Raw genomic sequence first — 15000 nt, 5'->3', positions numbered from 1 at the left:
TACCTAATGGTCTGTAAGATCTGATATCTGTTTACCTAGTGGTCTGTAAGATCTGTTATCTGTTTACCTGATGGTCTGTAAGATCTGTTTACTATCTGCTTACCTAATGGTCTGTAAGATCTGTTATCTGTTTACCTAATGGTCTGTAAGATCTGTTATGTTTACTACCCAATTAGCCCTATTCACACCCCGCCCACTCAGCAACTTCCTGGTGCTGAAGTCATGTTTTGAAGGGTAAACCCTGCTTAAAGCCCATAGAGTGAACACAGAAATCACAATTTTAATGCAATTTCCAAATAGTAAAGTATAAAATACGGCTAGCATGATCAAGAACACAAGATAGTAAAAGGCACAAAGCGTTATAATTTACTTTACCGTTCGAAATAATGATTTGTTGGCTTTAAGTCCAGCGATTTCTGTGTTAACCGCTTTAGTGCCAGCCCCTAGATGGCGCCAAAGAATGCCAAGCTTTCTCTCATAGGCGAGCGTATTAGCATCCGGGGACTCACGTTGCAGTGACGCGCGTGCTCACGTTCGTGCACGTCATGGAAAGGTCCCGGATGAAAATGGCTACAGATTAGCGATTAGCATTTTGTCATTTTAAAGATCATTTTTAGGCGATTTCGCCGTAAATAAACCTTGGCGCGCCTCCCTAAAAACACAATCCAGAGATATGGCCCTTCAAAGATGTGGTTTTTCATTGGATTCGGCGGCGATTCGGTGATTCGTTCGCGGGTAACGGCCGGCCGGGCGGCCCCCGGATTTGGATCACTGGATTTGAAATTTAGGCTCAGGCTTCAGAAGGCCTCGGATCATTTTATTCATTTCATTAAAAAAGCCGAACATGTTCGGGATAGGCACACTGGACTACGTTCCGGAAGCGGCGCTGAACATTCGGTGAACATTGGGGGGCTCAAAAATGTATTTTAAACCATTTTTAATGGAATATATCGTCGGACCGTGTAAAATGGCTAGCTGGCTAGCGTAGGACGAGCCAGGACCACCCACGACTCTACAAGCAGCTCAGGGTAAGTCAATTAATAAAAAAAAAAATTGTATTGGATTGAAATAAAGCCGAACATGTTCGGGATAGGCACAGAATGAGTTAAAATAGCAGGGTTTTTACCCTTCAAAGCTGACGTCAGCACCAGGAAGTTACTGAGAAATTAGCTGAGTGGGCGGGCTGTGAATAGGGCTTATACTGTATATATATATATATATATATATATATATATATATATATATATATATATATATATATATCTGTTTACCCAATGGTCTGCAAGATCTGATCACATCCATCCATCCATCCATCCATTCATCCATGCATCCATCCATCCATCCATCCATCCATCATGGTGTGTAAACATTTCATACGTTTTAAAAATGGTTGTGTTTTCTATAAGTTACATTATAATGGGTGTGTATTCCAGTGTGTAGTGTTCTAAATAGTAACACATTAATGGGTGTGTATTACAGTGTGTAGTGTTCTAAATAGTAACACATTAATGGGTGTGTATTCCAGTGTGTAGTGTTCTAAATAATAACACATTAATGGGTGTGTATTACAGTGTGTAGTGTTCTAAATAGTAACACATTAATCAGTGTGTATTACAGTGTGTAGTGTTCTAAATAGTAACACATTAATGGGTGTGTATTCCAGTGTGTAGTGTTCTAAATAATAACACATTAATGGGTGTGTATTACAGTGTGTAGTGTTCTAAATAGTAACACATTAATCAGTGTGTATTACAGTGTGTAGTGTTCTAAATAGTAACACATTAATGGGTGTGTGTTACAGGGATGTTGTTCTAAATAGTAACACATTAATGGGTGTGTGTTACAGGTATGCTGGTATCATTAGAGTGCCTCAGAGAAGCTCCGTTGACCAACATCAAACAGCAGCTGTTTTCTGAAGCCAGGAAGTATCCTCTGTACACACTGCTGCAGGTACACACTATTTACTACACACTACACACACACTGCACTGTATGCACACACACACACACACACACACACACACACACACACACACACACATACACACACACACACACACACACACACACACACACACACACACACACACACACACACACACACACACACACACACACACACACTTTACCAGATGATTTATTTTATTGCTACTCAAGGATAAATGACACATATAGACACACTGTCCATAACTATTTAGCATTTGTCTTTTACAATCCTCCATATGAGTTGACAGTTATATCCCCAGACTCCCCAACACAAGGACAATAAGTTGACAGTTATATCCCCATACTCCCCAACACAAGGACATTAAAGCTATACTGTGTAAGTTGCTCAACTGGTGGTCTGTAGCAGTATAGCAAACCGCGGTCGCGTCTGCTTTTTTCGTCCGTTTTTCGCCCGCGGACCGGGCCGTTAGACCACCGCGTCCGCCTCGCCTCGCCGAGACGCTTTCAATGAGGTCTCCCGTGTCCTTCTACGAGCAGCGGTTGGGGAGTTACATGCTAGACTCCTCCAGTGTAAACACTGCAGTGTACTTCCTGAAGGCGTGTTTCCTAAACCCACCAGAGAGCCCGGCAGTGTATGATCTGCGCTGTGATTGGCCGGTAGTGTATCATGTGTGTATGATCTGCAATGTGATTGGCGGATGATGCAGATGACGTCATTTTGCCGGGAAATCCCGCCCCTGTCAAGGCTAAGTAGAAAACATATAAAGAAAAGGCTTTTGGGGCTGAAATGAACGGAGTGGGGGTTCTAAAACTTTAGCGATTTAATAGTTAGGACAATTTTAAGATATGTTTTATAAAAAAAGTTACATAGTATAACTTTAAGTTGACAGTTATATCCCCAGACTCCCCAACACAAGGACAATAAGTTGACAGTTATATCCCCAGACTCCCCAACACAAGGACAATAAGTTTTACAGTGTATTGACATGTGTGTCATTGTGATGTCATTGTAATCAATCCAGTCCAGTGTTTACAGTATATTGACATTGTAATCAAACAGTGCTGTGTTGCAGGAGGAGTCGTGTTACATCTTTGTGGGCGTGACCCAGGAAGCAGAGAGGGAGGAGTTTTATGACGAGAGCAGACGACTCTGTGACCTTCGACTGTTTCACCCTATCCTCAAGGTCATTACATTTATTAATTAATGTTCCACCTCATCCTCAAGGTCATTACATTTATTAATTAATGTTCCATCCATCCTCAAGGTCATTACATTTATTAATTAATGTTCCTCAAGGTAATTACATTTATTAATTAATGTTCCTCAAGGTCATTACATGTATTAATTAATGTTCCTTCCATCCTCAAGGTCATTACATTTATTAATTAATGTTCCTCAAGGTCATTACATTTATTAATTAATGTTCCTCAAGGTCATTACATGTATTAATTAATGTTCCTTCCATCCTCAAGGTCATTACATTTATTAATTAATGTTCCTCAAGGTCATTACATGTATTAATTAATGTTCCTTCCATCCTCAAGGTCATTAACCCTGCAAGGCCCAGCGTTGCTTTTTGGCAACGTTTTTTAAATCATTTTTTAAAAAATCTTATAATTATTTTTCCTGTTCTTTTTTCACATTAACATCACCATTAAATCCTATTGTTTAGTATTACGATGCCATTGGCCACGATATTTGCATATAAATACCCCCCACAGAGACGGACATTCACACCTCCCAGAGAAGTTGAAATTCCAGCGTCTGGACGAACAACATCTCACTTTTTAACTGAAGCTATTCCTCACTAAAACATAAGTAAAATGCCTGTAATATTGTTTTTCGTGATCATTAGAATGTCTAGAACATGTACATATGTTATTATTGTGACAAATATCCCAAAAATGCAAATTAGAGCATGATTTATGATTTATGATTTATGGCTATAAAACCTTACAAAAACATTATTAATTTTTAACATTACATTTTCCTGTGATTAGGACTCCTACAACACCATCTGATTTAAAAAAAAAAAATTTGGCCTGTAGAAATGAATTCGGGCCTTGCAGGGTTAAAGGACAACAAGAAGCCCTTTCCAAAATGCACAGCAATCCTTCATGGGCAGATGTGATTTATGGGGGCTGGTAGTGTTACTGTAAATAGCAAAACAAATAGCAAAACAACAATCTCAGCTTAAAAATCTAAAATATAAACCCTTGTTGTTTAAAAAAAAAAGAAAGAAAGTAGATCTTTAAAGGGATATTTCACTTCTCAAATGAACCTTTGGTCATTTTATGGTCTAATCAGGCTTTAGTGAAAACCCTGGACAGATTTTAAGTTGCTTGATTCAATATTTTAGATATTTGACGCCCAACGTGGCAATGATTCTATTGCTGTATTGGCAAAGGACTTCCTTTGAAGTTTGAAGTTACAATGGGTTTGTACGGGAAGGGGGCGTGTCTGATAAAATTAATATCAAATATCTAAATACTGAATCAAGCAACTTAAAAACTGTCCCGGGTCCAAAAAGCCTGATTAGAAGCTAAAACGACCATTTTTTTTACAGTTCTTAAATATAATAAATAATAAATCTAAATACTCTTCTTCCCCTCATGATCATCATGACATCATCATCATCACCACGATGACATCATCAGGTGATTGAACCAATAGGAAACAGAGAGGAGAAGATACTCAACAGAGAGATAGGTACGTATCTTTAACCCTTGGGCTGCCATAGAGATGGCATAACTTCTGTAGATTAACTGCCGTGCTTAACTAACCCTACCCTAACCCTAACCCTACCGTTCCGTTTGTTTTGACTGGATGTTCAGTGGCGGCGTACACAATATCTGGGGTGTTTGGGATATCTAATCTTGCAGTGAATTGACATGTGTGTAATTGTGATGGAACCACTTCTCTCCACTAGGGTTCGCTATAGGCATGCTAGTGTTAATAAGTTGTAATGTGTCCTCCCGTCCACTAGGGTTCTAGCCTGACACTCAGCCTGAATTGACATTTCGTTTCACTCCATTATTCAGTCTGAAAGTGCTTCCCTCCAGAGCTGTTTCTGGGATGGGCGTTGCCAAAGAGGAAGTCTTCTGCGATTGGTTCACCGTCTGACCAACACAACAGTAGCAAAGCAGATGACGTAGTGTTGTTATGTGGCTGGCTAGTGGCTAGCCTGTTGCTTGCTAGTGCTACTTGCTAACCAAAGAAACAGCAGGAATAGGAGCACAACGAATTAGTAATCAAACACAACATAACATGTCTGCTACTGATGTTTCATAGCGAGATCGATACGATCGCATTTTACCGCATTTTACCACGACGCGATGTGTGCGGTCCCCACCCACGCTGAACACAAGACGCTGATTCGCCGTACGGATTTCCAAACGAGGAAAACCTCTTCAGTGAGAGCAACACCAGACTCCCTGAATCGCCAAAACAACATTTTAAAGGGGTGTGGCTAGTGATTCAGGGTCTGAACCAGGCTACTAGGGTTCGCTATAGGCATGCCAGTGTTAATAATAAGGTGTAATGTGTCCTCCTCTCCTCTAGGGTTCGCTATAGGCATGCTAGTGTTAATAATAAGGTGTAATGTGTCCTCCCGTCCACTAGGGTTCGCTATAGGCATGCCGGTGTGTGAGTTTGAGATGCTGAAGGACCCGGAGGTGCAGGACTTCCGGAGGAACATACTGAGCGTGTGCAGAGAGGCCATGGAGGAGAGGGAGGGGGGCGGGGCCCACAGCCAGGCGCTCTACGTTTACCCGCCCAACGTAGAGTCTTCACCCGACCTGCCAGCGCACATCTACAGCAAGCTGGATAAAGGTTAGCACGATGTTAGCACGATGTTAGCACGATGTTTCATTATCTGACCTGCCAGCGCACATCTACAGTAAACTGGATAAAGGTTAGCACGATGTTAGCACGATGTTAGCACGATGTTAGCATCATCATACAACCTGCCAGCACACATCTACAGCAAGCTGGATAAAGGTTAGCACGATGTTAGCACGATGTTAGCACGATGTTTCATTATCTGACCTGCCAGCGCATATCTACAGTAAACTGGATAAAGGTTAGCACGATGTTAGCACGATGTTAGCACGATGTTTCATTATCTGACCTGCCAGCGCACATCTACAGCAAGCTGGATAAAGGTTAGCACGATGTTAGCACGATGTTAGCACGATGTTTCATTATCTGACCTGCCAGCGCACATCTACAGCAAGCTGGATAAAGGTTAGCACGATGTTAGCACGATGTTAGCACGATGTTTCATTATCTGACCTGCCAGCGCAAATCTACAGTAAACTGGATAAAGGTTAGCACGATGTTAGCACGATGTTAGCACGATGTTTCATTATCTGACCTGCCAGCGCACATCTACAGCAAGCTGGATAAAGGTTAGCACGATGTTAGCACGATGTTAGCACGATGTTTCATTATCTGACCTGCCAGCGCACATCTACAGCAAGCTGGATAAAGGTTAGCACGATGTTAGCACGATGTTAGCACGATGTTTCATTATCTGACCTGCCAGCGCACATCTACAGCAAGCTGGATAAAGGTTAGCACGATGTTAGCACGATGTTAGCACGATGTTTCATTATCTGACCTGCCAGCGCACATCTACAGTAAACTGGATAAAGGTTAGCACGATGTTAGCACGATGTTTCATTATCTGACCTGCCAGCGCACATCTACAGTAAACTGGATAAAGGTTAGCACGATGTTAGCACGATGTTTCATTATCTGACCTGCCAGCGCACATCTACAGTAAACTGGATAAAGGTTAGCACGATGTTAGCACAATGTTAGCATCATAATAGACCTGCCAGCGCACATCTACAGCAAGCTGGATAAAGGTTAGCACGATATTAGCACGATGTTTCATTATCTGACCTGCCAGCGCACATCTACAGCAAGCTGGATAAAGGTTAGCACGATGTTAGCACGATGTTAGCACGATGTTAGCACAATGTTTCATTATCTGACCTGCCAGCGCACATCTACAGCAAGCTGGATAAAGGTTAGCACGATGTTAGCTTCATAATAAGATGACTTTTTAAAGTGACAGTACCCCTTTAGGTAAACAACACATTTACTGAGTCTGTCTGTCTGTCTCTCCAGGCAGGTTAATAGTAACTATCTGGGTCATCGTGTCTCCCTCAAACTCCAAGCAGAAATACACACTCAAGGTACCACTGTGTGTGTGTGTGTGTGTGTGTGTGTGTGTGTGTGTGTGTGTGTGTGTGTGTGTGTGTGTGTGTGTGTGTGTGTGTGTGTGTGTGTGTGTGTGTGTGTGTACATATACACAGAAATGTACACTCAAGGTATGATGAGCTTCAGACAGGACTATCCTCACTACTGTTGTTTTGGGTTGAGATTGGCACATTTCCTGGGGCAATCTGCCCAGATCTTGCATGTCACACATGTCTTCTTCTTCTTAATAGTTTTTTACTCTAAAAAAAGCGCCTGCAATGCAGTGCATTTGAAACTACATTGCAGTGCAGATCATGAGGTGATCACTGCTTGCCTCCTGTGATTTTTTTTTTTTTTTTACTTTATTTTTATTTCGTTGCTGAGTGAGGTCAGCAGACAAAGTGACATGAGTGAGATGAAAAAAACCTGAGTGAAATGTGCCATTCTCAACCCAAAACATCGGTATGATGATCAGTGTTGGGTAACTTTAAAAAGTAACCAGATACTAGTGTTGTAGTACTGAGTCAATGACTCATCTTGAATCAGGCCTCTATGCAAACAATAGCTGGAACTATAAACCTGATAACACCATAGATCTTATAGTTATAGATAGTTATAGATAGTTATAGATAGTTATAGATAGATATAGATAGTTATAGATAGTTATAGATAGTTATAGATAGTTATAGATATAGATAGATATAGATAGTTATAGATAGTTATAGATAGTTATAGATAGTTATAGATATAGATAGTTATAGATAGTTATAGATAGTTATAGATAGTTATAGATAGTTATAGATATTATTATAGATAATGTCCTGATAACACCATAGATCTGTGTTCTTCATTTTGCTCTCAAAGTGCAGTAATACATTTAACTTACTGACCACAAGCTATGACCTCGGTGCCATGACATTAGTCTGAGGGTTCATTAGTCCGAATGTGTTAAGAATACTATGCTTAACTCTAACTCTAATCCTAACCTTAACCTCAGTAACGCTAACTAAATAAGAATACTATGCTTAACTCTAACACTAATCCTAACCTTAACCTCAGTAACGCTAACTAAATAAGAATACTATGCTTAACTCTAACTCTAATCCTAACCTTAACCTCAGTAACGCTAACTAAATAAGAATACTATGCTTAACTCTAACACTAATCCTAACCTTAGCCTCAGAAACGCTAACTAAATAAGAATACTATGCTTAACTCTAACACTAATCCTAACCTTAACCTCAGTAACGCTAACTAAATAAGAATACTATGCCTAACTCTAACACTAATCCTAACCTTAACCTCAGTAACGCTAACTAAATAAGAATACTATGCCTAACTCTAACACTAATCCTAACCTTAACCTCAGTAACGCTAACTAAATAAGAATACTATGCCTAACTCTAACACTAATCCTAACCTTAACCTCAGTAACGCTAACTAAATAAGAATACTATGCCTAACTCTAACACTAATCCTAACCTTAACCTCAGTAACGCTAACTAAATAAGAATACTATGCCTAACTCTAACACTAATCCTAACCTTAACCTCAGTAAGAATACTATGCTTAACTCTAACTCTAATCCTAACCTTAACCTCAGTAAGAATACTATGCTTAACTCTAACACTAATCCTAACCTTAACCTCAGTAACGCTAACTAAATAAGAATACTATGCCTAACTCTAACACTAATCCTAACCTTAACTTCAGTAACGCTAACTAAATAAGAATACTATGCCTAACTCTAACACTAATCCTAACCTTAACCTCAGTAAGAATACTATGCTTAACTCTAACTCTAATCCTAACCTTAACCTCAGTAAGAATACTATGCTTAACTCTAACACTAATCCTAACCTTAACCTCAGTAAGAATACTATGCTTAACTCTAACACTAATCCTAACCTTAACCCTAAGAATACTATGCCTAACTCTAACTCTAACACTAATCCTAACCTTAACCTCAGTAAGAATACTATGCTTAACTCTAACACTAATCCTAACCTTAACCTCAGTAAGAATACTATGCCTAACTCTAACACTAATCCTAACCTTAACCTCAGTAACGCTAACTAAATAAGAATACTATGCCTAACTCTAACACTAATCCTAACCTTAACCTCAGTAAGGCTAACTAAATAAGAATACTATGCCTAACTCTAACACTAATCCTAACCTTAACCTCAGTAACGCTAACTAAATAAGAATACTATGCCTAACTCTAACACTAATCCTAACCTTAACCTCAGTAAGAATACTATGCCTAACTCTAACACTAATCCTAACCTTAACCTCAGTAAGAATACCAGTAAGACTCCCTAATCGGGAGATAAGCGACCGTAGGTCACTTATCTCCACAAATAGAGCAAAAATGTGTTTTTCCAAAATCTTCCTGATCCATGTTGATGACATGAGTGTAGACATACTGTGTAGTGATCTTCATGATTTTAGGGCAAAATCTGAATCGGCCTCATGGTGGCGCTAGAGGGCCATGTGAGAAATGAGGGGTGGGGTCTCCGCGCCGCCAAGGCGGACGAATAGGTACCGGCCCCGGCTCTCCCGGTCGCTCCTAGCCCGAGTTACGGCATTTTATGTGAGCTGCAGTGGCAGGGGGTCCTCCACTGGGGGCGCCACCACTTTTGCATCCGTTCTGGAGCACCAGGAGTGGGTGGTCCCCGGGAATGCCCCGTGAGCAGCCACGTTGGGGTGGTCATTTGGTAATTTTTGCACATGTGCTAATTTTTTACACTTGGGGGTCCCCGAGGGAGCTGGGGGTCCCTGGAGCTCCTATGCCTAACTCTAACACTAATCCTAACCTTAACCTCAGTAACGCTAACTAAATAAGAATACTATGCCTAACTCTAACACTAATCCTAACCTTAACCTCAGTAACGCTAACTAAATAAGAATACTATGCCTAACTCTAACACTAATCCTAACCTTAACCTCAGTAACGCTAACTAAATAAGAATACTATGCCTAACTCTAACACTAATCCTAACCTTAACTTCAGTAACGCTAACTAAATAAGAATACTATGCCTAACTCTAACACTAATCCTAACCTTAACCTCAGTAACGCTAACTAAATAGGAATACTATGCCTAACTCTAACACTAATCCTAACCTTAACCTCAGTAACGCTAACTAAATAAGAATACTATGCCTAACTCTAATCCTAACCTTAACCTCAGTAACGCTAACTAAATAAGAATACTATGCCTAACTTTAACACTAATCCTAACCTTAACCTCAGTAACGCTAACTAAATTCGGACTTATGAACCTTCGGACTTATGGGCAGTCTCCATCTGACACATCTGCGCTGTTTCCTGAATGAATGAGGAGCCTAGCTGAGTGAGGAGGCATGCATGAATGAATGAGCTCTTCTCTGTCAGAGGAGCCTAGCTGAGTGAGGAGGCATGCATGCATGCATGGCCCGCATTTTTACACAGAAAAGGGTGACCCACCAGAAATGTGTTGCAGTCTGTGGTGGTTGCATAGTCATTTTACAGTTTACCACAGGTTACAAAATTTGGTGTAACACCGGGTTACACGGTCATCTATTGGCGACATAAGGAGAACTTATTTGTACAGTCGCGCTTTTACTGTTGACTGGTGAAAGGATAGATTATTCATTACATTTTCCACACAGAGCTGACAGCTCCACAACAATCCGGTAGGCTGCACTCTATTTTATGTTTCCAAACTTCCTCACAGGTGGCTTTTAATGGTCGGTAACGGAGAAAGTAAGTAACCTAACGAGTTAATTTTCTCAGTGGACAACGTAGTAACCTAACTAGTTACTATAAAATGTAACGATACCCAACACTGGTCACTAGGTTATTAAAGTAACATTGTATATATTGTATAATGGGTGTCTGTTAGGTGTGTATATAATGTGTGTATATTGTATAATGGGTGTGTATGTGGTAGTGTGTAGTAACATTTTGTATATTGTATAATGGGTGTCTGTTAGGTGTGTGTATATAATGTGTGTATATTGTATAATGGGTGTCTGTTAGGTGTGTATATAATGTGTGTATATTGTATAATGGGTGTCTATGTGATAGTGTGTAGTAACATTGTGTATATTGTATAATGGGTGTCTGTTAGGTGTGTATATAATGTGTGTATAGTATAATGGGTGTGTATGTGGTGGTAGTGTGTAGTAACATTGTGTATATTGTATAATGGGTGTCTATGTGGTAGTGTGTAGTAACATTGTGTATATTGTATAATGGGTGTCTATGTGGTGTGTATATAATGTGTGTATATTGTATAATGGGTGTCTGTTAGGTGTGTATATAATGTGTGTACATTGTATAATGAGTGTCTATGTGGTGTGTATATAATGTGTGTACATTGTATAATGGGTGTCTATGTGGTGTGTAGGTGAATCATGAGTCTCTACCAGAGCAGCTGATAGCAGAGTCCATCAGGAAGAAATCTCGCTCCATGCATCTGTCAGCTCAGCAGCTGAGACTCTGTGTGCAGGAATACATGGGCCAGTACATACTGAAGGTACCTACCTACCCTAATATATACCCTACTATACCATACTCTATACTATACCATACTATACCATACCTACCCTTTACCATACCCTACTATACCATACCATACCATACCTACTGTCAGATAACAGCTGAGACTCTGTGTGCAGGAATACATGGGCCAGTACATACTGAAGGTACCTATACCTACCCTAATATATACCCTACTATACCATACCATACCATACCATACCATACCATACCATACCATACTATACCCTAATACCCTACTCTACCTACTGTCAGATAACAGCTGAGACTCTGTGTGCAGGAGTACATGGGCCAGTACATACTGAAGGTACCTACTACCCTAATATATACCCTACCTACTATACCATACCATACTATACCTACTGTCAGCTCAGCAGCTGAGACTGTGTGTGCAGGAATACATGGGCCAGTACATACTGAAGGTACCTACCTACCCTAATATATACCCTACTCTATACTATACTATAATATACCATACTCTACCTACTGTCAGATAACAGCTGAGACTGTGTGTTCAGGAGTACATGGGCCAGTACATACTGAAGGTACCTACCTACCCTTTACCATACCCTACTTTACCTACCTACCAGGCAAGTATAGGTCATGTTCTACTTGCCCAAAGGTCATGCCCACTTGCCCAAAAAGTAAATTGTCCATTATAAAGTGAATTGAATTACTGCTCAATTTAACACTTCTTACTTTACTTTCTGGGGTTCTGCGATAGAAAAATGTCATACCTCAACACCTCCATATCCAAATACCTCCATAGCTATGATTGAATATGTCTATGGTTTCACACTTGTTACATTCCTCTGGCCACGTTCAGCCCAGAGTGCTACACACAACAAGATATATAAAAAAAAACAGCAATAATGACAATACAGCAAGACAAAAGTAAATAAAACATTAACACAGCAAATAATAGCAATAACAATAGAGTAGCAACACGCTAAAACAGTTAAGCTAGGGTAAGATTATTTAAAAGAAATAGAAAAGAGATAAGTCTTAAGTTGAGTCTTAAAGCTGTCCACTGAGGTAGACTGCCTTAGATATAATGGGAGCTGGTTCCAGGCCGTCGGTCCATAGAAACAAAAAGCAGCTTCACCGTATTTTCTAATTTTCATTTCTATGCTCAACAGCTGATACTGTGTGCAGGAATATATGGGACAGCACATACTGAAGGTTCAATCAATCAATCAATCAATCAATCAATCAATCAATCAATCAATCCTGTCTGTGTGTGTCCAGGTGTGTGGCTGTGATGAGTATCTGTTGGAGAAGTTTCCTCTCAGTCAGTATAAGGTAGGAACTATTACGGTAATCTATTACTTACTCTGTTTACTCTGTTACTTACTCTATTACTTATTCTATTTACTCCATTACTGTACTCTGCGACAACAAGCTGGTGTTTAAGACAACATAAAAACCGTATTGATGTGGATCACAAGTACAATCCCTTATGTTGATCCCAACGCTTCTCTCAAGACACTGTTACATTTAGCCATCATTGTTCAAATAAACAAGAGGGACTCTTGCTCTACTCTTGGACTAAGAGCATTACATTCATAAAGTCTGGTTCAACACGGGAAGCATGTAACAGTGCAGTCACGGTGAAGTCCTATCACTGTGACTGACTGGTCTAGATCGACCAATCAGTCAACGAGGTGACGGGCCGATCTGTCTGATAGTAAAAACAGAGAGATGTGTCGGGGTTGAAAAGCTCTTCACCGCGAGTAATGACGTAATGTTGTAGTTTTATGACTTAAAAAGACTACACCGCGGTGGATAGCTTATCACCGCGGTGCCTACTATGATAGGGGCTTTAAAAAGACTACACCACGGTGGATAGCTTATCACCGCGGTGCCTACTATGATAGGGGCTTTAAAAAGACTACACCGTGGTGGATAGCTTATCACCGCGGTGCCTACTATGATAGGGGCTTTAAAAAGACTACACCACGGTGGATAGCTTATCACCGCGGTGCCTACTATGATAGGGGCTTTAAAAAGACTACACTGCGGTGGATAGCTTATCACCGCGGTGCCTACTATGATAGGGGCTTTAAAAAGACTACACCACGGTGGATAGCTTATCACCGCGGTGCCTACTATGATAGGGGCTTAACACAGAACATTACATTCATAAAGTCTGGTTCAAGAGTCAGAATGGGAAACATGTATGTAATGTAACAAAGACATGAAGCATGATGGGAGCTTGAAACTGTCTGTCTGTGTGTGTGTGTGTGTGTGTGTGTGTGTGTGTGTGTGTGTGTGTGTGTGTGTGTGTGTGTGTGTGTGTGTGTGTGTGTGTGTGTCTCAGTACATCAGGTCTTGCATCACAGTGGGTCGTCTCCCTCACCTCATGCTGGTCTGTAAGGACAGTCTGTACTCACAACTTCCTGCTTCTGGCTTCGTTACGCCTTCCTACAGGTATGCTAACCTGTTAGCATGTTTACCATAGAGTAACATACATGTACGCTAACATGTTAGCATGTTTACCATAGAGTATCATACAGGTACGCTAACCTGTTAGCATGTTTACCATAGAGTAACATACAGGTATGCTAACCTGTTAGCATGTTTACCATAGAGTATCATACAGGTACGCTAACCTGTTAGCATGTTTACCATAGAGTAACATACAGGTATGCTAACCTGTTAGCATGTTTACCATAGAGTAACATACATGTACGCTAACATGTTAGTATGTTTACCATAGAGTATCATACAGGTACGCTAACCTGTTAGCATGTTTACCATAGAGTAACATACAGGTACGCTAACCTGTTAGCATGTTTACCATAGAGTAACATACAGGTATGCTAACCTGTTAGCATGTTTACCATAGAGTAACATACATGTATGCTAACCTTTTAGCATGTTTACCATAGAGTAACATACAGGTATGCTAAACTGTTAGCATGTTTACCATAGAGTAACATACATGTACGCTAACCTGTTAGCATGTTTACCATAGAGTATCATACAGGTATGCTAAACTGTTAGCATGTTTACCATAGAGTAACATACATGTACGCTAACCTGTTAGCATGTTTACCGTAGAGTATCATACAGGTATGCTAACCTGTTAGCATGTTTACCATAGAGTATCATACAGGTATGCTAACCTGTTAGCTTGTTTACCATAGATTATCATACAGGTATGCTAAACCCTTAGCATGCAGTGTAATGGTGAACGTATGTATCTATTGAATGTTGTATCATAATAACATAACAATTAATTATTCATATTAACGTGTTTTGCAGTCGCCGGACGCCTCAGCCCTCCCCCTGCCT

General features: G+C 40.3%; 1 pseudogene across 1 annotated transcript in view; it reads left to right on the top strand.

The window, feature by feature from the left end:
* The window catches only part of LOC308298744 (phosphatidylinositol 4,5-bisphosphate 3-kinase catalytic subunit alpha isoform-like), a 45586-nt pseudogene that overhangs the window by 801 nt on the left and 29785 nt on the right, over window positions 1-15000 (top strand). The window contains exons 2-10 of the transcript in view: window positions 1847-1950; window positions 3020-3130; window positions 4605-4656; window positions 5569-5778; window positions 7084-7151; window positions 11552-11680; window positions 12952-13005; window positions 14024-14133; window positions 14971-15000. The exon at window positions 14971-15000 is cut by the window's right edge and continues 112 nt beyond it. The product of the transcript in view is annotated as a phosphatidylinositol 4,5-bisphosphate 3-kinase catalytic subunit alpha isoform-like (transcript). The remainder of the gene's footprint in view (window positions 1-1846; window positions 1951-3019; window positions 3131-4604; window positions 4657-5568; window positions 5779-7083; window positions 7152-11551; window positions 11681-12951; window positions 13006-14023; window positions 14134-14970) is intronic.

This window comes from Nannobrachium achirus (genome assembly GCF_963921795.1).
Source record: "Nannobrachium achirus genome assembly, chromosome: 14".
Taxonomy (NCBI): domain Eukaryota; kingdom Metazoa; phylum Chordata; class Actinopteri; order Myctophiformes; family Myctophidae; genus Nannobrachium; species Nannobrachium achirus.
The sequence above is the reverse complement of the archived record's forward strand: the minus strand, read 5'-3'. Positions and strand labels throughout refer to the sequence as shown.